At 40.5% G+C, this 21972-nt stretch overlaps 1 long non-coding RNA gene across 2 annotated transcripts in view; it reads left to right on the forward strand.

Moving 5' to 3' along the window:
* The first annotated feature begins 12349 nt into the window (after positions 1-12349).
* LOC135320687 (uncharacterized) overlaps positions 12350-21972 on the forward strand; it is a 40027-nt gene continuing 30404 nt past the window's right edge. Inside the window, exons 1-4 of one of the 2 annotated variants that reach the window (XR_010379946.1) lie at positions 13862-15131; positions 18052-18311; positions 18403-18474; positions 19849-20418. This is a non-coding gene — a long non-coding RNA (uncharacterized LOC135320687). Of the gene's footprint in view, positions 12389-13861; positions 15132-18051; positions 18312-18402; positions 18475-19848; positions 20419-21972 lie in introns of those variants that run through there. The other variant, XR_010379947.1, reaches the window with a different exon arrangement.

The following is a 21972-nucleotide window of genomic DNA, read 5'->3' on the forward strand; positions in this document are numbered from 1 at the left end:
TGATCCTTGACATCAATTTGAGTAATTTATTTTGAATTATCATGTTTCATTTGGATAGATGTCAGACAACCGTACACTTTTTGTGTTTAATTCTTTGATTGTTTGTTTGCTTGTTGTTTGTTTTGCAAACACATTACGCCATGCATCTCTCCGTTTGCTTCAGAGAGTCATGTAAGCTGATTAACTTAGTATAGTGCTGAAAATCATCTATGATTTCCTGCTACCCTCTCCCATCTTCAGGAATTTGATTTCCTCATTGCCTTCTTGTTTATTCTTTGCAACTCATTGCTCTTCTTTCATTTCCAATAATGGTTTACTTATTTATATTTCTACTTGCTACTTTTCGATTCAGGGTGGAATTCTCAATATTCCTTTAAGGATAAGTTCCTAACTGCTGAATTCTTCTAAGTTTTGCTGGTCTGAGAAATTATCTAGAACGGCCTATAATAGGAATGGCAGTCTTGTAGCATAGGCTACCATAGATTGCAGCTTTTTCTTATTCAGGATTTGGTCTAAGTCCTGTCACTCCTTCCTATCCTGCAATATTCCTCTCGACATATAAGATGAAACCCATCTGGAGGTAGTGTTGTGACTAAGTTAACTTCCTCTAGATGCATTTAAAATCACTGGGTTGATCATGAACTTTGTTGATTTGAATAATACTGCTGAATGTAGATGTATTGGGTTTCCAACTCCTTTGGTATGTGTACTATCTGATTTCGTATACCTCATTATTTCTTGTCTTTCAGCAATTTCAGTCTGACTTTTCTACAATTATCTTTTCAGGCTTTTTTTTTTGTTAATCTTGCTTTTCCATCTGGGACTCTTACGAATCATACTCTTTCATGCTTTGTCTTAACCCAGGCTTCAACAGCAATGTTTGCATTGGTTTGCACTTCTTTTTCTATGTCTTCTTCTGATCGAGGGATTTCTGTTCCCCTGTCTTCACAGTCTTTCACGAGTCCGTCTGCATTATCAAGTCTGCTTTGGACTGACTTTAGCCCTGGTATTGCCTCATCCTTGGGTTTTCTGATATTGTTTGGCTCGTTTTTAGAGTTTCTCTTCCCCTTTCCTGGTATACTGCCTTTTGTGATTCTGAGACACTGTTGTACTTCATGTTTTCCTCTCCTCAGTTTTCAATACTTTCTCTGGTAGCGTTTTGCAGTCTAGATGTTTGAAAGCTTATTTTTTGGGCCTTCAAACTCTTTGGAACTGAAAATGGTACTTCCTGTTTTTTTACTATACTTTATCTCTACTGGTCAAGTAATATCAGGTATCTAATATAGATTTATAGGGCTTTGTTAAGTGAAAATTTTAGACCATTGGGTGTACAAAGTTCCATGATATTTCTGTGAGGACAATTTTCCCTAGGCATTGATGCCATGTCCTGTTCCTGTGTGTGTTGTCTGGTATAGCTCTAATTGCTGGTGTTGCCTTTGTTGTGATGAGCACACCATATTATTTCAATTAGTAAAACTTTGTTTTGTTGCACTTACCTCACAATTCTGAAAGTGCAGAGTCCACTTCCTCTTCTGGAAATGAAGCTTAAAGGTTTTCAGCTCGGCATTCTGCTGTACGTCATATTGGAGTCTTTCCAAAACAGCGAACTGAGAGTGCGCTTGTGCTTTCTATTGCCATGGGAATGTCCCAATGTTACCAGTTCTTCCCAGAGCTTCTCTGTATACAGAAACACCAGTGGAAACATATGTATGGATGTCATACATCAGGGCCTGCTGGAATGATCCCGCAGACCGATCTTTGTGTCCCCTGTGCAGTACCATGTCAGTGCCATCCAAAATGTAGCATCTGCATTTGGGAGATAATGCTGAAGGAAATGCTTCAACTTCTCACGTTGTGGACTTTGACCACTCTTCCTTGATCCCTCATCCTTGGGTCATGGGTGCACGAATGCAACCACAGAGCTGTACCGAATTCTCTTCCTCAAACCAATCCGTAATCCCTGTCCAGGTTATGACTGTAGCAGATCCTAAAGCTTTTAATACTGATTTCAAACCCAAGGGCCACTGAATCCCTCAGACCAGATGCACGGCTTCCCTAGTTGAGCCCCACACGTGCTCTATTGGCAAAATGCCAAATTGATCCTGGGCCTGCAAGGTGCAGTGGATGTGGCCATGGCACATATCGAAAAACTCAACCACACACGCCAATGTGGTTGCTTTCTTACTGGGGTAACAGGTCGGTTTGCTCTCTTGATAGAACCCACCACAACCCACAACGCACTCCAGATCCCTGAGACTCAGCGTGTGCCATTATCTGTAGCTCTATACCTCATTTTCTGCTGCCTCTGCTTGCTCAAATTTGGCGGATCGGATCTTGGTCTCAGAATCAATTGTGGGGATATTTTGTGCTGATTTCTATGAGTTATGTCAGCCAAGCATATGCTGTGCACTCTTCTAACACTCAGCACATTAACTACATTCCCATGTGTGCTGTCCGCTTGAGAGTGTGCGTCCCAGTAAAACATAGCTTCACCTTTGCTGGTCCATCAACAGAGGTCAGATCCTGCACAGATTTCCATTCTCTACTTTGCCTTCTCCTGCTTCCAGGTTTTCTGAGGCCTCAGCCTGTCTTTGGAAGTAACAGACCACTCTTCGGAAAGTGTCCTGTGCCAAGGGCTGGGTGAGTGGAAGTTTACATTGCTGTGTACATGGGAGGGAGTGAGCGCAGGTTGCACTGGTTCTCTGCCAACTGGGCATCGATAAATCATCACTTTCCAGATGTAATTCACAGAAATGTGATGTTTGTTTAGCTCTGTTTTCTATAAAGCCTTGGTTGGAGGGATTGTCCGAAGACTCTAATTTTGACATTGTGTTGATAACACATTTGCAGTTTTTAAGAAGGTTAATAGAATTGTTTTACATATTTTGGGATTTATATGAAAATGAAGTTAGTGTTGGAAACGTACTAAATTTACCTAGAAGTCAGACTTGTCAATTTTTGTAACATTATGTCAGCTCTAAGAAAATTGTAGACAGATAGAAAGTAAAATCGCAGTCCAAAATGTTGAAGGGGACATGTCAACTCTTTACTGTTGAAGCCTCCAACACCAACAAGAACCATGAAGTACCTACAGAAACCATGAAATAACTGAGAACCTGGGTTTCCGTTGTGCATGTGGTGCCCAATACTCCCGATGACACATACTGGCCAATGTTGGCATTTCAAGGGGTAACATTCCTCTCTAGGAAAGTACAAGAAAAACCAAACAAAACGTATACATTTAGGCTTGATTCCAAAAGCACATACAGGCATTTTAGCTATGAGAACACTGCTGCAGCTATGCTAGGCTATTGAAAAGCAGGTGTTCTTCTATCAGTGTTGAGAATGCTTAATCATCCGATCATGTTGGGTAAAGCAATTTAACACAACCAAGTCTGCACCCCCAATATATCGTGCACCCGGTGCTTCGCTGAACATTAAGACAGTCCACAAAGCTGTGTTTTTAAAGTCTTTCAAGACTTTTACAGTTCAGGTCACTATCTGACATAATATTTACCTATACTGTCTTGAAAAACTGAGGCCTAGTACATATTCAAGTTCAGTCAAAGATTCCTCTCACTTTCCACAATCCCTTCACCCCAGACAAGACATAAACCCAGCATTTGCTGAATCTAGGGGAAGGTCATCATTTCTTTGTGTGAGCTAAGTATTCAATTCCTAACTATTTTAGGCGAGAGTATTTGACCTTTAAGGAGTTCACTGTTGTTCACAGAGTGTGAAGCTGAAGGAACTCTGATTCTAGGAGGGGCTTGCTCTTCTCCTACTGGCTTCATTGCAGCTCAGGTTCTGATCCTTTAAAATGGTTGACTGATGGGAGGGGAGCGAAGAGCAATTGCTTGATAGCAAGGCCCAAACCTGGGAAAAGGCTTACCTGTGCTTGGTTCATTTTGGTCTGAATGGTTTAAAAATGCCCCTTGGGACCTGTGGATTCTCATAACCTCTTCCAAGAACATGAGCGCTTTTATCATCTCTGCCTTCTCTTCTCTTTTAGACGTCAGGAATCGTGGAGCCGTTCTTGGAGCAGAGAATTGAGTGACTTTCTCAAGTGCACGTTGACACTCCGAATGTTTCTGCCAGTATCACAGAGGTTCAGTAGGTCTCATGAATGTCTTTCAGGCCTGGTATTCTCTAGAGATGTCTCCATGCCGGTATTCTCCATTGTAGCGGAACAACTCTCATCAATATGTTCGCATCTCTCCTCAATCTGTGCAGCCAGCTTTTCTGCCAGCTTCTCTTCGTGTCTCCCATAAAGTCGACTTCAACAGGACTGGGCAAGTCTGAAAGTACCTCGGAGCCTCACCAGTAAGCTGATGACAGGCAGATCTTCCACTGTCTGCCCTTTCAGGTTCTGGAAACTTACCCGTGAACTTAGGTCTTTGGGCAGCAGCATTATCTTGAACTTACACAGCGTCCCGAACAAAAGACCTAAGCCAATCTCCACAAAGGGTGGCAGCCCCTCCATCACACTGATCCACCCACAGAATTCTGCCCAGTTACCTTGGATCCACCAGCCAGAACAAGCCTCGTGGTACACAACAAGATTCCACCTAGAATCCAACCGGTAACTGCCATCTCCAATGGTTGCTTCTTCTTGTTATTGTTGGTGGAGGGGCTGCATCAAACGAGAGGTTCCTAAGTTAAATGTGATTCTATCCACTAGCGTGCCATTGTCCTTTTTTCTTCCCTCTTTCCTTTGGTTCAGATCTATATATACAGTACAAACGGAGGGAAGTGTGTCCAGTTTTAGTTTATGTTTTCACACGTCTTGAAACTTTCTAACAGCTCGCAGAGCACAGAGACCCCACTAAAGGAGACTCATGTTTGTGTAATATCCATTCACCCAGAATACATATACGTCTGTTGTTTTATGCTGAAACACCCACGCTCTCAGAAAATGGATCCATTTGTTTCATGGGGGCTGAAATTCCGAGATATGAAACCAATCCCTATGTGACCTTTACTGTCTGTCTCGTTTGCTCTTAGTACAGTTTTGCAGAGCTACTTGTGTTTCTTATAGGCTTATGCCATTTCGTCTCTACCTAGGGTAGTATATGGCATTCATTCATCCTGTTGGAAAACATGTAAGTCTATATCACGGTCTATGACTACATTTTATTCAAACACGGCATTTGATTTAGGTCACGATATACTCTTATGAATCAATATTTATGAATATTTATGCACTCATGATTTTTCTGAATACAATCGTGTTGACTGCATGCAAGCATCGATACTGGGTCGATACGTGCTGAATGATCCATGACATCACTTTGAGTATTTTCTTTTGAATATTCATGTTTACTTTGGTATATTTCAGACAATCGTACACTTTTTGTGTTTGTTTGATTGATTGTTTGTTTCCTTGTTGTTTGTTTTCCAAACACTTTAGGCCATGCATCTCTCCGTTTGCTTCAAACAGAGAGTCATAGAAGCTGATTAAGTTAAGATAGTGTTTAAATAACCTATGATTTCCTGCTTCCCTCTCACAACTCTAGGGTTTTGCTGTCCTCCTTGCTTTCTTCTTTTTTATTCTTTGAATCTCAAGCTCTTCCTGCATTTCCAGTAATGGTTTTCTTATACCCATTATATCTTGCTACTTTCTATTCATGTTAGAATTCTCAATTTTTCTTTTAGGGTTAGTTTCGAACTGCCGATTTCTTTTAAGTTTTGCCGGTCTGTGAAATTCTCTAGCTCTGCCGTTATTATTAATGGCTGACATGTGGCATAGGCTAACCTAGATTGCAGCTTTGTCTCATTCAGTTTATGGTCTATATCCTGGCACTCCTCCCTATCCTGCAATATTTCTGTCGAGATATCAGCTGAAAGCCCTCTGGAAGTTCTGTTTTGACTAAGTTGCTTTCGTCTAGGTGCATTTTAAATCAATGGGATGATCGTGAACTTTGTAGATTGAAATTATACAGCTGCTTGTAGGTCTATTGGGATTCCACCTCCTTTGGACGCAGTGTACTTCCTGAAATCTTATAGATGATTATTTCTTGGCTTTTAGAATGTTTCAGTCTGATTTTTCTACAAATATATTTTCAGATATTTTTTTCTTAATCTCTTGCATTCCCTTCTGGGACTCTTATGTTTCGTAGTATTTCATGATTTGTCTTACCCCATGATTCAACAGAAATGTTTGCAATGGTTTACACTTACTTTTCTATGTATTCTTCTGCTCGTGGGATTTCTGTTCCCCTGCTTTCACAGTCATTCACGAGTCCCTCTGCATTATCTAGTGTGCTTAGGACTGACTTTAACACTGTTATTATCTCATCATTTGAGTATTCTTATATTATTTGGCTCGTCCTTAGAATTTCGCTACTCCTTTTCTGGTATTCTGCCTTTTGTGAATCTGAGACACTCTTTTTCTTCAGTGTTTTCCTCACCACCAAATTCAATGCTTGCTCTGGTAGCGTTATGCATCCTAGTCATTTGAAACCTTAATTTTTGGGCCTTCAGTCTCTTTGGAACTGAAAATGGTACTTCCTTTTTCTTTTCCTATTCTTCTTTATCTCTACTGGTCAAGTACTATCAGGTATCTAATGTAGAATTATAGGGCTTTGATATGTGAATATTTTAGACTCTTTTTGTAAGCAATTCCATGATATTTCTGTGAGGAAAATTTTTCCTACACATTGATTCTATGTCCTGCTCTTGTGTGTGTGGTCTGGTATAACTCTAATTGCCTGTGTTGCCTTTGTTGTGATGAACACAGCATAAAATTTCGATTTGTATAACCTCATTTTTATTACGCTTATCTCAGAATCCTGAAAGTGTACAGGGCACTTCCACTTGTGGAAATGAAGCTTCTAAAGATTTTCAGCTCTGCATTCTGCTGTATGTCATTTTGGAGCATTTCCAAAACTGGAAACTGACAGTGAGCTTGTGCTTTCTACTGCCATGGGAAACTCCCAATATTACCAATATTTCCCAGAGCTTCTCTGTCTACAGATACACCATTGGAAACATATCTATGGATGCCATACAACAGGGCCTGCTGGAATGATTCTACAGACCGACGTATGAGTCCTCGGTGCAGTACCATGTCAGTGCCATCCAAAATGTAGCATCTGCATTTGGGAGATAATGCTGAAGGTAATTCTTCATCTTCTCATGCTGTGGAATTTGACCACTATTCCTTGTTCACTCATCCTTGTGTCATGGGTGAACGAAGGCAACCACAGTGCTCTTCCACATTTTTTCCTCAAACCAAAATGTAATCCAACTCCATGTTATGAATGTAGCTGATCCCAAAGCTTTTAATACTGATTTCAATCCCAAGGGCCCCTGGATCGCTCAGACACAATGTGCAATATCTCAGATCCGCACACGTGCTCTATTGGCGAAATGCCAAATTGGTCCTTGGTCATGATGATGTATTGGATGTGGCCATGGGACATATCGATATACTCAAACTAGCGTGCTAGTGTGGTTGCTTTCTCATTGGGGTCACAAGTCGGTTTGCTCTCTTGATAGGACCCACCACAACCCACAACGCAATCCAGATCCCTGAGACTAAGCGTGTGCCATCATCCGTACCCCTATCCCTCATTTTCTGCTGCCTCTGTTAGCTCAAATTTGGCAGCTCGGTTCTTGATCTCAGAATCAATTGTGGGGATATTTTGTGCTGATTTCTTTGAGTCCTGTCAGCCAAGCAACTGCTGTGCACTCTTCTAACACTCAGTGCATCACCTTCAATCCCATGTGTGCAGTCAGCTTGAGAGTGTGCGTCCAAGTAAAGCAGAGTTTCACCATTGCTGCTCCATTACCAGAGGTCAGATCCTGTAGTGGTTTCCGTTCTGTAAATTACCTTCTCCTCTTTCAAGGACTCTGAGGCCTCATGTTGTCTTTGGAAATAACAGACCACTCTTCGGCAAGTGTCCTGTGCCAAGGGCTGGGTGAGTGGATGTTTACATTACTGTGTACATGGGAGCAAGTGAGCGCAAGTTGCACTGGTTCTCTGCCAATTGGTCATTGATAAATCATCACTTTCCAGATATAATTCACAGAAATATGATGTTTATTTTGCTCTGTATTTTATACAGCCATGGTGGGAGTGTTTCCCGAAGACTCCATTTTTGACAATGTGTTGATAACTCAGTTGCAGTTTTTAAAATGTTTAATAGAATTGATTTACATGTTTTGGGGTTTATATGAAAATGAAGTTAGTTTCTGAAACATACAAAATCTACCTAGAAGCCAGACTTGTCTATTTTTGTAACATTTTGTCAGTTCTAAGGAAAAAAAAACAGATAGAATGTAAAACAGCAGTCCAAATTTTGATCGGTACATGTCAAGTCTTTACACTTGAAGCCTCCAACACCAACAGGAACAAGGAAATGAATATTGGAACCATAAAATAACCCCCAAACTGCGTTTCCCTTCTGCAAGGTTTGCCCTTTACTTACAGTGACCCTTACTGGCCAATGTTGGCATTTCAAAGTGTAACATTCCTCTCTAAATATATACAAGAAATTCCAAATGAAATATCTACATTTATGCTTGGTTCCTAAAGCACCTAGAAGCACAATAGCTATGAGAATACTTCTGTAGCTATGCTAGGCTTTTGAGAACCATGTTGTATTTTATCATTGATGAGAACCCTTCGTCTTACGATCATGAAGGGTAAAGTATTTTAACAAAACCAAGTCTGCACACCCATGATATAGTGCACCCGGGGCTTGACTGAAGGGAAAGACGGTCCACATAACATTTCTTTAATGTCTTTGGTGACTTTTACATTTCAGTTCACTATCTGACTTATAATATTTGACTATACTGTCTTGTGAAACTGAGGCCTAATACCTATTCAAGTTCAGTGAAATATTCCCCTCGCTTACCACACTCCCTTCACTCCAAAGAAGACATAACCCCATTATTTGTTGAATCTAGGGGAAGATCATCATTTCTTTTGTGTGAGCTAAGTATTCAAATCATATCTATGTTAGTCGAGAGCATTTGATATTTAAGGAGTACACTGTTCTCAGAGTGTAAATGTGTTGGAACCCTGATTCTAGGAGGGGATTGCTATTCTCCTACTGGCTTCATTTCACATTAGGTGCTGATCTTTACAATGGATGCCTGAGTGGAAGGGAGGTTAGAGCATGGTCTTGATAGCTAGGGTGTTAATGGGCAAAGTCTTACATGGTCTTGGTGCATTTTGGTCTAAATTGTTTGTAAATGCCCCTTGGGACGTGTGGATTCTGAAGACTTCTTCCAGGAACACTAGCGCTTTTATCATTTCTCCCATCTCTTCTCTTGTAGACGTCAGGAATCTTGGACCCGTTCTTGGAGCAGGGAATTGAGTAACTTCTTTAAGGTCACGTTGACACTCCGTATATTTCTGCCAGTATCAGCGAGGTTCAATATGTCTCATGAAGGTCTTTTGAGCCTGGTGTTCTCTACAAATGTCTCCATTTCAGTATTCTCCATTGTATCAGAACATCTCTCATGAATATGTTCGCATCTCTCCTCAATCAGTGCAGCCAGCTTTTCTGCCAACTTCCCTTTGTGTCTCCCATAAAGTCGACTTCAAGAGGAATTGGCCATTTTGAAAGGACCTCGGAGCCTCACCAGTAAGCTGATGACAGGCAGATCTTCCACTGTCTGCCCTTTCAGGTTCTGGAAACTGACCCGAAATCTCATGTATTTGAGCAGCAGCAGTATCTCGAACTTATACAGCTTCCCGAAAAACAGACCTAAGACAAGCTCCCCAGAGGGCGGAAGCCCCTCCATCACACTGATCCACCCACAGAATTCTGCCCAGTTTCCTTGGATCCACCAGCCAGAACAAGCCTCGTGGTACCCACCAACATTCCACCTGGATTCCAAATGGTAACTGCCATCTCCAATGGTTGCTGCTTCTTGTTATTGTTGGTGGAGGGGCTGCATCAGACGACAGATTCCAAAGGTTAATGTGATTCTATCCACTAGCATCCCATGGTCCTTTTTTCTTCCCTCTTTCCTTTGGTTCAGATCCATATAAACTGTGCAAAGGGATGGAAATGTGTCCATTTATAGTTTATTGTTTCACAGGAGTTTAAACTTTCTAAAATTACACAGTTCACAGAGACACACTAAAGGAAATTATGTTTGTGTAATATCCATTCACCCAGAATACATATCCGTTTGTTGCTTTCTGCTGAAACACCCACACTCTCTGAATATATATCTAATTGTTTCATGGGGGCTGAAATTACAAGAAATGCAACCAATCCCTATGTGCACTTTACTGTATTCCTCTTTAGAACTGTGTATAGTTTTGCAGAGCTACTTGTGTTTCTTATAGGCTTATGCCATTTTGTCTCTACCTATGGTATTATGTGGCATTCATTCATCCTGTTGGAAAACATGTAAGTATATATCACGTTCTATGAATACGTTTTATTCAAACTCGGCATTTGATTTGGGTCACTATATACTCTTATGAAACAATATTTATGAATATTTATGCACGCATGATTTTTCTGAATACAAGAGTGTTGAGTATATGCAAGCATCGATACTGGGTCGATGCGTGCTGAATGATCATTGACATCACTTTGAGTATTTTCTTTTGAATGTTCATGGTTTCTTTGATATATGTCTGCCAACTGTACCCTTTTGTGTTTGTTTGATTGATTGTTTGTTCTCTTCTTATATGTTTTGCAAACACATTAGGCCATGCATCTCTCCGTTTGCTTCAAACAGAGAGTCATTGAAGCTGATTCAGTTAAGATAGTGCTTAAAATCACCTATGATTTCCTGCTTCCCTCTCCCATCTGTAAGTTTTTGCTGTCCTCCTTGCCTTCTTCTTTTTTAATCTTTGAATCTCAAGCTCTTCCTGCATTTCCAGTTATGGTTTTCTTATACCCATTACATCTTTCTACTTTCTATTCAGGGTAGAATTCTCAATGTTACTTTTAGGGTTAGTTTCGAACTGCTGATTTCTTTTAAGTTTTGCCGGTCTGTGAAATTCTCTAGCTCTGCCGTTATTATTAATGGCAGACATGTGGCATAGGCTAACCTATGTTGCAGCTTTATCTCATTGTGTTTATGGTCTATGTCCTTGCACTCCTACCTGTCCTGCAATATTTCTGTCGAGATATCTGCTGAAAGCCTGCTGGAGTTTCTGTTGTGACTATGTTGCTTTCGTCTAGTGCATTTTAAATCAATGGGATGATCGTGAAATTTGTAGATTTGAAGTATACTGCAGCTTGTTGGTCTATAGGGATTCCACCTCCTTTGGACGCTGTGTACTTCCTGAAATCTTATAGATGTTACTTTCTTGGCTTTCAGATAGTTTCAGTCTGAATTTTCTACAAATAAACTCTCAGACATTTTTTTTTCTTAATCTCTTGCATTCCCATCTGGGACGCTTAGGTTTCATAATTTTTCATGCTTTGTCTTACGCCATGATTCAACAGAAATGTTTGCATTGGTTTACACTTGCTTTTCTATGTATTCTGCTCGTGGGATTTCTGTTCCCTGTCTTCACAGTCATTCACGAGTCCCTCTGCAATATCTAGTCTGCAAAGGACTGACTTTAGCCCTGTTATTATCTCATCATTTGAGTTTTCTTATATTATTTGGCTCATCTTTAGATTTTATCTTCTCCTTTTCTGGTATTCTGCCTTTTGTGTATCTGAGATGCTCTATTTCTTCAGTGTTTTCCTCACCTCCATTTTCAATGCTTGCTCGGGAAGCGTTATGCAGTCTAGTCATTTAAGCTTATTTTTTGGGTCTTCAATCTCCTTGGAACTGAAAATGGTACTTCCTGTTCTTTTCCTATTCTTCTCTATCTCTACTGGTCAAGTACTATCAGGTATCTAATGTAGAATTATAGGGCTTTGTTCATTAAATTTTATAGACCCTTTGGTGTATGCAATTCCATGATGTTTCTGTCAGGACAATTTTTCCTAGACATCGATTCTATGTCCTGTTCTTGTGTGTGTTGTCTGGTATATCTCAAATTGCTGGTGTTGCCTTTTTTGTGATGAACACACCATAATATTTTGATTAGTATAACCTCATTTTTATTAGGCTTATCTCAGACTTCTGAAAGTGCACAGGACATTTCCACTTGTGGAAATGAAGCTTCTAAGTATTTTCAGCTCTGCATTCTGCTGTATGTCATTTTTTAGCGTTTCCAATACAGGAAACTGACAGTGAGCTTGTGCTTTCTATTTCCATGGGAATGTCCCAATATTACCAGTTCCTCCTAGAGCTTCTCTGTCTACAGAAACACCATTGGAAATATATCTATGGATGTCATACAATAAGGCCTGCTGGAACGATCCTTCAGACCAACGTATGTGTCCTCGGTTCAGTACCATGTCAGTGCCATCCAAAATGTAGCATCTGCATTTGGGAGATAATGCTGAAGGTAATTCTTCAACTTCTCATGCTGTGGACTTTGACCACTATTCCTTGTTCACTCATCCTTGTGTCATGGGTGCACGAAGGCAACCACAGTGCTCTTCCGCATTCTCTGCCTCAAACGAAACCGTAATATTCTACAGGTTATGGAGATAAAAGATCCCAAAACTTTTAATTCTGATTTCAATCCCATGGCCCCCTGGATCGCTCAGACACAATCTGCAATATCTCTGATTGAGCTGCACACATGCTCTATTGGCGAAATGCCAAATTGGTCCTTGGTCATGCTGATGTATTGGATGTGGCCATGGGACATATCGATATACTCAAACTAGCACGCTAGTGTGGTTGCATTCTCATTGGGGTCACAAGTCAGTTTGCTCTCTTGATAAGACCCACCACAACCCACAACGCAATCCAGATCCCTGAGACTAAGCGTGTGCCATCATCCGTACCCCTATCCCTCATTTTCTGATGCCTCTGCTAGCTCTAATTTGGCAGCTCGGTTCTTGATCTCAGAATCAATTGTGGGGATATTTTGTGCTGATTTCTTTGAGTCCTGTCAGCCAAGCATCTGCTGTGCACTCTTCTAACACTCAGTGCATCACCTTCAATCCCATGTGTGCAGTCAGCTTGAGAGTGTGGGTCCAAGTAAAGCAGAGTTTCACCATTGCTGCTCTATTACCAGAGGTCAGATCCTGTAGTGGTTTCCGTTCTGTAAATTACCTTCTCCTCTTTCAAGGACTCTGAGGCCTCATGTTGTCTTTGGAAATAACAGACCACTCTTCGGCAAGTGTCCTGTGCCAAGGGCTGGGTGAGTGGATGTTCACATTACTGTGTACATGGGAGCAAGTGAGCGCAAGTTGCACTGTTTCTCTCCCAACTGGTCATTGATAAATCATCACTTTCCAGATATAATTCACAGAAATATGACGTTTATTTTGCTCTGTATTTTATACAGCCATGGTGGGAGTGTTTCCCGGAAACTCCAGTTTTGACATTGTGTTGATAACTCAGTTTCAGTTTTTAAAATATAAATAGAATTGATTTACTTGTTTTGGGATTTATATGAAAATGAAGTTATTTTATGAAACATACTAAATCTACCTAGAAGCCAGACTTGTCTATTTTTGTAACATTTTGTCAGCTCTAAGGAAATAATAGACAGATGAAGTGGAAATAGCAGTCCTAATTTTTAACGGATCATGTCAACTCTTTACTCTTGAAGCCTCCAACACCAACAGGAACCAGTAAATAAGTATTGGAACCATGAAATAACCCCCATCCTGGGTTTCCCTTGTGCAATTTTGCCCTTCACTTCCAATGACACATACTGGCCAATGTTGGCATTTCAAGGTGTAACATTCCTCTTTACTAACATACAAAAAAATCCAAACAAAATATATATATTATGCTTGAATCCTAAAGCACCTATGGGTGTTATATCTATGAGATACCTGCTGCAGGTATGCTAGGCTTTTGAGAACCAGGTTTTTTTTTTTTCTATCAGTGATGAGAATGCTTAATCTTCTGATCATTATGGGTCAAGCAAGTTAACAAATCCAAGTCTGCACCCCCATGATATATTTCACCCGGGGCTTGACTGAAGGGAAAGACGGTTCACTTGTCCTGTGTCTTTAATGTCTTTGGCAACTTTTACAATTCAGTTTACTATCTGACTTCTAATATTTGACTATACTGTCTTGTAAAACTGAGGCGTTATAACTATTCAAGTTCAGTCATAGATTCACCTCAGTTAAAAAACTACATTCACCCCAAATTAGACATTACCCCAGCATTTGCTGAATCTACAGGAAGGTCATCATTTCTTTTTGTGAGCTAATTATTCAATTCCTATATATTTTTGTCGAGAGTATTTGATCTTTAAAAATTTCACTGTTGTTCACAGGGAGTGAATCTTTTTGAACCCTGATTCTTGGATGGGCTTGCTAATCTCCTAATGGTTTCATTTCACCTCAGGAGCTGATCCTTTAAAGTGGATGACTGAGTGGAGGGGAGGGTAGAGCAAGTGCTTGATAGCTAGGCCCATACCTGGTAAATGTCTTACCTGGGCTTGGTGCTTTGAGGTCTGAATTGTTTCTAAATGCCCCTTGGGATGTGTGGAATCTTACGACCCATTACAAGAACAGGAGCGCATTAATCTTCTCTGACAACTCTTCTCTTTTAGACGTCGGGGATTTTCGACCCGTTCTTTTAGTAGGGAATTGAATAACTTCTTCAAGGGAGGTTGACACTCCTTATATTTCGGCCAGTATCAGCGAGATTCAATAAGTTTCATGAATGTCTTCCGAACCTGGTATTCTCTAGAGATGTCTCCATGCCAGCATTCTCCATTGAGGCAGAACAACTCTCATCAATCTTTTCTCATCACTCCTCAATCCATGCAGCCAGCTTTTCTGCAAGCTTCTCTTCGTGTCTCCCATAAAGTCGAATTAAACAGGACTGGGCAATTCTGAAAGGACCAAGGAGCCTACCTATAAGCTGATGACAGGCAGATCTTCCACTGTCTGCCCTTTCAGGTTCTGGAAACTGACCCGTGATCTCAGGTCTTTGGGCAGTATCTCGATCTGACATAACTTCCCGAACAAATGAACTATGACAAGCTCCACAGATGGCGTCAGCCCCTCCATCACACTGATCCACCCACAGAATTCTGCCCAGTTTCCTTGGATCCACCAGCCACAACAAGCCTCGTGGTACCCACCATCATTCCACCTGGCATCCAACCGGTAACTGCCATCTCCAATGGTTGCTACATCTTGTTATTGTTGGGGGAGGGGCTGCATCAGATGACAGATTCCTAAGATTAATGTGATTCTATTCACTAACGTCCAATGGTCCTTTTTCCTTCTCTCTTTCCTTTTGTTCAGATCCGTATACACAGTACAAACGGAGGGAAATGTGTCCATTTTTAGTTTATGGTTTCACACGACTTTAAACTTTCTAACAGTTCACAGTACACAGAGACACACTAAAGGAAATTATGTTTGTGTAATATCCATTCACCCAGAATACATATCCGTTTGTTGCTTTCTGCTGAAACACCCACACTCTCAGAATATGGATCCAATTGTTTCATGGGAACTGAAATTCCAAGAAATGAAACCAATCCCTATGTGCACTTTCCTGTCTGTCTCTTTTGCTCTTAGTACAGTTTTGCAGAGCTCCTTGTCTTTGTTATAGGCTTTTGCCATTTCATCTCTACCTAGGGTAGAATATGGCATTGATTCATCTTGTTGGAAAAGTTGTAAGTCTATATCAAGGAATATGAATCCATTTATTCAAACTCGGCATTTGATTTGGGTCACGATATACTCTTATGAATCAATATTGATGAATATTTACTCACGCATCATTTTCCTGAATACAAGCTTTTCGAGTACATGCAAGCAGCAATACTGGGTCAATGCTTGCTGAATGTTTGTTGACATTACTTTGAGTATTTTCTTTTGAATAATCATGGTTCCTTTGGTATATGTATGCCAACTGTATCCTTTTTGTGTTTCTTTGATTGATTGTTTCTTTGCTTTTTGTTTGTTAGGCAAACACATTAGGCCATGCATCTCTCCGTTTGCTTCAAACAGAGAGTCATAGAAGCTGAATCACTTAAGATAGTGTTTAAAATCACCTATGATTTCCTGCTTCCCTCTCACATTTCTAGGCTTTTGCTGTCCTCCTTGCTTTCTTCTTTTTTATTCTTTGCAACTCATGTTCTTCTTGCATTTCCAATAATGGTTTTCTCATATCCAATACATCTTGATTCGTTACTATTCAGGAATGAATTCTCAATCTTTGTTTTATGGTAAGTTTTGAACTGCTAAATTCCTTTAAGTTTTGCTGGTCTGTGAATTTCTATAGATCTGCCGTTCTTATTAATGGCGGTCATGTGGCATAGGCTACCCTATATTGCAGCCTTTTCTCATTCAGGTTAAAATCTATGTCCTGGCTCTCCTCCCTGTCCTGAAATATTTCTCTCGAGATATCAGCTGAAACCCCTCTGGAGGTTCTGTTTTGACTAAGTTGAATTCGTCTAGGTGCATTTTAACTCACTGGGATGATCATGAACCTGGTTGATTTGAATTATACAGCTGCTTGTAGGTCTATTTGGATTCCACCTCCTTTGGACGCTGTGTACAACCTGAAATCGTATAGATGATTCTTTCTTAGCTTTCAGAAAGTTTCAGTCTGATTTTTCTACAAATAACTTTTAAGAATTTTTTTTTTTAATCTCTTGCATTCCCGTCTGGGAATCTCATGAATCATAGTCCTTCATGCTTTGTCTTCCCCTGGGATTCAACAGCAATGTTTGCATTGGTTTACACTTGCTTTTCTATGTCTTCTTCTGATCGAGGGATTTCTGTTCCTCTGTCTTCACAGTCATTCACGAGTCCCTCTGCATTATGTAGTCTGCTTAGGACTGACTTTAGCCCTGTTATTATCTCATCCATTGAGTTTTCTGATATTATTTGGCTCCTCTTTAGAGTTTCTCTTCAACTTTTCTGGTATTCGGCCTTTTGTGATTCTGACACAATGTTGTTCATCAGTGTTTTCCTCACCTCCGTTTTCAATACATGCTCTGGTAACTTTTTGCCATCTAGTTGTTTGGAAGCTTATTTTTTGGGCCTTCAATCTCTTTGGGACTGAAAATTGTACTTCCTGTTTCTTTACGTATGCTGCTTTACCTCTATTTCAAATACTATCAGGTATTTAATTAAGACATATAGGACTTTGTTAAGTGAATATTATAGACTCTTGGGTGAATTAAATTCCATGATACTTCTGTGAGAACAATTTTTCCAAAACTTTGATTCCATGTCCTGTTCTTGTGTGTGTTGTCTGGTATATCTCTAATTGGTGGTGTTGTCTTGTTGTGATGATCACACCATAATATTTCGATTAGTATAACCTCATTTTTATTACACTTATCTCAGAATTCTGAAACTGCACAGGACAATTAAACTTGTAGAAATGAAGCTTCTAAAAATTTTCAGTTCTACATTCTCCTGTATGTCATTTTGGAGTGTTTCAAAAACAGCAAACTGACAGTGAGCTTGTGCTTTCTATTACCATGGGTATCTCCCAATATTACCAGTTCTTCAAAGAGATTCTCTGTCTAAAGAAACACTGGTGGAAACATATATATGTATGTCATACAACAGGTCCTGCTGGAATGATCCCGCATACCGACATATGTGTACTCAGTGCAATATCATGTCAGTGCCATTCAAAATGTAGCGTCTGGTTTTGGGAGATAATACTGAAGGAAATACTTCATCTTCTCACTCTGTGGAATTTGACCACACTTCCTTGTTCCCTCATCCTTGTGTCATGGTTGCCCGAAGGCAACCACAGAGCTGTTCCGCATCCTGTGCCTCAAACCAAACTGTAATCCCACTCCAGGTTATGAATGTAGCAAATCCTAAAATTTTTAATACTGATTTCAAACCCAAGGACCTCTGCATCCCTCAGGCATGATGCACAATATCTCTGACTGCACCCCACACGTGCTCTATTGGCAAAATGCCAAATTGATCCCTGGTCCTGCAGATGCAGTGGATGTGGCTATGGGACATATGGATAAACTCAACCTTGTGTGCTAGTGTTGTTGCTCTCTCATTGGGGTCACAGGTCGTTTTGCTATCTTGATAGGACCCACCACAACAGACAACGCAATCCAGATCCCTGAGACTCAGCGTGAGACATCATCCGTAGCCCTAACCCTCATTTATTGCTGCCTCTGCCAGCTCAAATTTGGCAGATCGGGTCTTTGGTCTCAGAATCAATTGTGGGAATATTTTGTGCTGATTTCTTTGAGTCCTGTCAGCCAAGCATCTGCTGTGCACTCTTCTAACACTCAGTGCATCACCTTCAATCCCATGTGTGCTGTCCACTTGAGAGTGTGAGTCCAGGTAAAGCATAGTTTCACCTTTGCTGCTCCATTACCAGAGGTCAGTTCCTGTAGTGGTTTCCGTTCTCTACATTGCCTTCTTCTCCTTCCAGGATTCTGAGGCCTCATCCTGTCTTTGGAAGTAACAGACCACTCTTCGGCAAGTGTCCTGTGCCAAGGGCTGGGTGAGTGAATGTTTACATTGCTGTGTATATGGGAGCAAGTGAGCGCAGGTTGCATTGGTTCTATGCCACATGGGCATTGATAAATCATCACTTTCCAGATATAATTCACAGAAATGTTATGTTTACTTAGCTCTATTTTCTATACAGCCATGGTGGGAGGGTTTGTCCAAAGACTCCAGTTTTGACATTGTGTTGATAACTCAGTTGCAGTTTTTAAAATGTTAATGGAATTGATTTACATGTTTTGGGATTTATATGAAAATGAAGTTCGTTTTTGAAACATACTAAATCTACCTAGAAGCCAGACGTGTAAATTTTTGTAACATTTTGTCAGGTCTAAGGAAAAAATAGAGAGATAGAATGTAAAATAGCAGTCCAAAATGTTGAAGGGGACATGTCAACTGTTTACTGTTGAAGCCTCCAACACCAGCAGGAACCATGAAACACCTATTGGAACCATGAAATAACCCCCAAACTGGGTTTTCCTTTTGCAGGTGTTGCCCTTTATTACCAATGACACATACTGGCCAATGTTGTCATTTCAAGGTGCAACATTCCTCTCTACTAGAATACAAGAAAATCCAAACAATATGTATATATTTAGGCTTGGTTCTAAAAGCACATAGAGGCTTTATAGCTATGAGAAACCTGCTGCGGCTATCCTAGGCTTTTGAGAACCATGTGTTTTTCTATCAGTGATGAGAACACTTAATCATCCGATCATGCTTTGTAAAGCAATTTAACACAACCAAGTCTGCACCCCCATGAAAAAGTGTACCCGGGGCGTGACAGAAGTGAAAGAATGTCCACATAACCTGTGTCTTTAATGTCTTTGGTGACTTTTACTGCTCAGTTCACCATCTGTCTTATAATAATTGACTGCACTGTCTTGAATATCTGAGGCCTAGTACCTATTCAAGTTCAGTCAAAGTTTCCCCTCACTTACAACATTCCCTTCACCCAAAAGAAGACATAACCCCAGCATTTGCTGAATCTAGGGGAAGGTCATCATTTCTTTGTGTGAGCTAAGTATTCAATTCCTATCTATTTTAGTCGAGAGTATTTGATCTTTTAGGAGATCACTGTTGTTCACAGAGTGTGAATCTGTTCGAACCCTGATTCTAGGAGGGGCTTGCTATTCTACTACTGGATTCAATTCATCTCAGGTGCTGATCCCTTAAAATGGATGCCTGAGTGGAGGGGACAGTAGAGCAAGTGCTTGATAGCAAGGCCCATACCAGGGAAAATTCTTACCTGGGCTTTGTGCACTTTTGTCTGATTGGTTTGTAAATGCCCCTTGGGACGTGTGGATTCTCACGACCTCTTCCAAGAACACGAGCAATTTTATCATCTCTGCCATATCTTCTCTTTTAGACGTCAGGAATCTTGGACCTGTTCTTGGAGCAGGGAATTGAGTAACTTCTTCAAGGTCACGTTGACACTCTGTATATTTCTTCCACTATCAGCGAGGTTCAGTATGTCTCATGAATTTCTCTCGAGCCTGGTATTCTCTACAGATGTCTCCATGCCAGTATTCCCAATTGTAGCAGAACAACTCTCATCAATATGTTCGCATCTCTCCTCAAGCCGTGCAGCCATCTTTTCTGCCAGCTTCTCTTTGTGTCTCCCATAAAGTCGACTTCAACAGGACTGGGCAATTTTGAAAGGACCTTGGAGACTCACCAGTAAGATGATGACAGGCAGATCTTCCACTGTCTGCTCTTTCAGGTTCTGGAAACTGACCCGTGATCTCAGGTCTTTGGGCAGCAGCAGTATCTCGAACTTACACAGCTTCCTGAAGAAAAGAACTAAGAAAAGCTCCACAGTGGGTGACAGCCCCTCCATCACACTGAACCACCCACAGGATTCTGCCCAGTTTCCTTGGATCCACCAGCCACAACAAGCCTCTTGGTACCCACCAACATTCCACCTGGATTCCAAATGGTAACTGCAATCTCCAATGGTTGCTGCATCTTATTATTTTTCGGGGAGGGGCTGCATCAAACGAGAGGTTCCTAAGTTAAATGTGATTCTATCCTCTAGCATGCCACTGTCCTTTTATCTTCCCTCTTTCCTTTGGTTCAGATCCGTATACACAGTACAAATGGAGGGAAATGTGACCAATTTTAGTTTATGGTTTCACACGACTTTAAACTTTCTAACAGTTCACAGTACACAGAGACACACTGAAGGAAATTATGTTTGTGTAATATCCATTCACCCAGAATACATATCCGTTTGTTGCTTTCTCCCGAAACACCCACACTCTCATAATATGGATCCAATTGTTTCATGGGGGATGAATTTCCAAGAAATGAAACCAATCCCTTTGTGCAATTTACTGTCTTTCTCTTTCGCTCTTAGTACTGTTTTGCAGAGCTAATTTTCTTTGTTATGGGCTTATGCCATTTCGTCTCTACCTAGGGTAGAATATGGCATTCATTCATCCTGTTGGAAAACTTGTAAGCCTATGACATTGACGATGAATCCATTTTATTCAAACTCGGCATTTGATTTGGGTCAAGATATACTCTTATGGATCAATATTTATGAATATATATGCAGGCATCATTTTTCTGAATACCAGCATATTTTGTACATGCAAGCAGCGATACTGGTTTGATGCGTGCTGAGTGATCCTTGACATCATTTTGAATATTTTCTTTTGAATAGTCATGGTTCCTTTGGTATATGTCAGCCAGCCGTATACTTTTTGTGTTTGTTTGATTGTTTGTTTGCTTGTTGTTTGTTTTGCAAACATATTAGGCAATGCATCTCTCCGTTTACTTCAGAGAGTCATAGAAGCTGATTCACTTAAGATAGTGCTTAAAATCACCTATGATTTCCTGCTTCCCTCTCTCATATCTAGGGTTATACTCTCCTACTTGACTTCTTCTTTTATTCTTTGCAACTCATGCTCTTCTTGCATTTCCAATAATGGTTTTCTTATTTCCATTTCATCTTACTTCTTTTCTATTCAGGGTAGAATTCTCCATCTTCCTTTCAGGGAAAGTTTCAAACTGCTGAATTCTTTTAAGTTTTGCCTGTCTGTGAAATTTTCTAGCTCTGCCGTTATTATTAATGGCGTTCATGTGGCATAGGCTACCCTAGATTGCAGCTTTTTCTCATTCATATTAAGGTCTATGTCCTGGCTCTCCAACCTCCGCTGCAATATTTCTGTCGAGATATAAGCTGAAACCCCTCTGGATGTTCTGTTGAGACTAAGTTGCTTTCGTCTAGGTCATTTTAAATCACTAGGATGATTATGAACTTTGTTGATATGAATTATACAGCTGCTTGTAGGTCTATTGAGATTCCAGCTCCTTTGGGCTCTGTGTACATCCTGAAATCGTATAGATGATTCTTTCTTGGCTTTCAGACATTTTCAGTCTGATATTTCTACAAATAACTTTCAGACTCTTTTCCTTTATTTAATCTCTTGCATTCCCATCTGGTACTCTCATGAATCTTAGTCTTTCATGCTGTGTCTTACCCCGA

Source organism: Camelus dromedarius, unplaced genomic scaffold, assembly GCF_036321535.1.
Source record: "Camelus dromedarius isolate mCamDro1 unplaced genomic scaffold, mCamDro1.pat HAP1_SCAFFOLD_114, whole genome shotgun sequence".
In the NCBI taxonomy this organism is placed as follows: domain Eukaryota; kingdom Metazoa; phylum Chordata; class Mammalia; order Artiodactyla; family Camelidae; genus Camelus; species Camelus dromedarius.